Below are 2,232 nucleotides of genomic sequence, written 5' to 3'. Positions count from 1 at the left end.
CAGGAATGGGTGAAAGTGAGCAGGCCGAGCATTTGGCATGGAAGTGTTTGTGTCAGCAAAAGTGAGATACAGAAGCAGGGATGTTGAGAGTGAAACCATGAAAAATGGCTGTTTACAGACACTGCACTATATTTGTAAGTGGTATCTTACTCCATTGTTTACAACTACATCTACATATCGAATTACAAAGGACTAGTTTGACATTTTGGAAAACGCACTTTGCTTGCCAACAGAGCTGGAGAAGATCGATACCATTCTGTTAGCAGCATGCCATTATAAAGCTGCAAGCCAGCAGCTGGTTATTAACTTTTATGGTAACCATGACAACAAGACTCAATTAAGTCGCTGTCAAGAAATGCTCCCACACAACTTTCCATAAAACCATATAGTTGTTACACTTAGATTTTCTGTAGAATAAAAAAAAGAGATGTACATTATTAAATAGTGCTTTAAAGGTGCTTGTAGAGTGATTTTGTTACCATGGGGCCACCCTTGCTAGACGTTTCAGTTTTTATGTTAAGATAACTGTCCTCAGAATTCAGAATGTCTCACACAAGACTCATGAAACATCCATGAAGTATCTCTATTGCTGATCCTAGAGGGTCACGGAGGTGCTGGAGCTGATCCCTGCTGACATTAAGTAAGAGGCAGGTACACCCTGGACAGGTCACCAATCTATCACAGGACTGACACATAGCGACAGACAGCCATTCACATTCACACTCACCTGCATGTCTTTGGACTGTGGTAGGAAGCCAGAGGACCTGGAGAAAACCCACAGAGACACAGGGAGAACAGACACACTCCACATGGCCCTAGTCAGCCATTAGAATAAGTCTTTTCCCTGTTATTAATCTTTATGCTAAGATAACTATCTCCTGGATGTATGCACAAACATCAGGGTGATATTGATCTTCTCATCTAACTCTTGGCAAGAAAGTGATAAAGTATAGTTTCCAAAAATGTTGACCTGTTCGTTTCAAAGTATGCAAAATAAAAAGATAATAGACAAAATAGTCTAACTGCATTAAAAAAAGATCAGCTCCGCGCCCTGATAGCTGAATGTTACGGCACAATGTGCTAGGTAGCTTCTGCTCAAGAGCCTGTGCTCATTTCCAAGAAACACAACAACTGCGACGTTTGTGTCGCGCCTATGGTCGGCTCCAGAAATTAATTTAACTGGTGTGGTTTGAGATGGCAACACAACAGAGAAATACAGCCTTCTGTCTGACATTGAGCCATACAGTTATTTACTGAGACAGTCAAACATTAATCCTTGAAAGTGGATTTGTAGCTAGACGGATGTAAATATTTAGATTAGTGTCTGACCTACAGCTGAGCCTCAGGCAGCAGGCGAACGGATAACATCATTCACACTGGAAAGCTTTCACTCTTTGAATAATCAGTATATAGTCAGGGCAGTGTTGTGGTATATGTATTACAACATCTTGTTCAATGCTCTGAATATTTTATGACCAGGGCTACAGAGGGATTTAGGAACCAGACATTCATTTCCAGATTTGCACAACTAAACACTGAAAATAATGTTTGTTTGCAAAGTGAAAAGGGCACCGGCTGGTTTGAAAATACACGATTCCCTGCTCATCAAATGTTCGGCTGTGAACTGTGAGAAACATTTTGTGTGTGCGCTTCTTTAACTCACTTGTTTGGCACCTCTCTGCTGGCAGATGAGCTGAATAAATTAATGATCTGATTACACACACAGGTTTTTTTTTTTTTGGTTGAAACTAAAAAAGGTTTCTATTAAGATATTCTCTTCTCATTGGACTATTTTGCCTAAAGCGACCAATTATTATGGCTTAGAGAAGACCTGACTCATTCCTCTGTGCCTGTTTCATTTTACAACTTCCCTGAATAGCGTATCAGCTTCCAGTGGGTCCTTGGCCTTTGTTTGGAGAAAAGGAAACAACAGCTGTTGCTTTCACAGGCTTTTCTAACCCGGGGTCCTTGGAAAGAAAAAAAATTTCTTTAAAACAAAAGGAGAAAAGTCCACATGCCGAGAAAATGGCTCCAAATCGGCACCACCAGTAGACATCTCTGCCACCTACACACTTTCTTTTTTTCCTCTCTTTATTTCTGTCTGATAAACACAACCACAAAGTATTTTCCTCTCTTTGTCCAGAGGAGGAACTCGGAGGTCGTTCTTTCACCTGTCTAACAGCGATGAAGGACGCGATCAGGATTCCCTCCAATTACTCTGAGCCGCCTGTC

This window comes from Monopterus albus, unplaced genomic scaffold, assembly GCF_001952655.1.
Source record: "Monopterus albus unplaced genomic scaffold, M_albus_1.0 scaffold20.1, whole genome shotgun sequence".
Taxonomy (NCBI): Eukaryota; Metazoa; Chordata; class Actinopteri; order Synbranchiformes; family Synbranchidae; genus Monopterus; species Monopterus albus.
Note: the sequence above shows the minus strand (reverse complement) of the source record.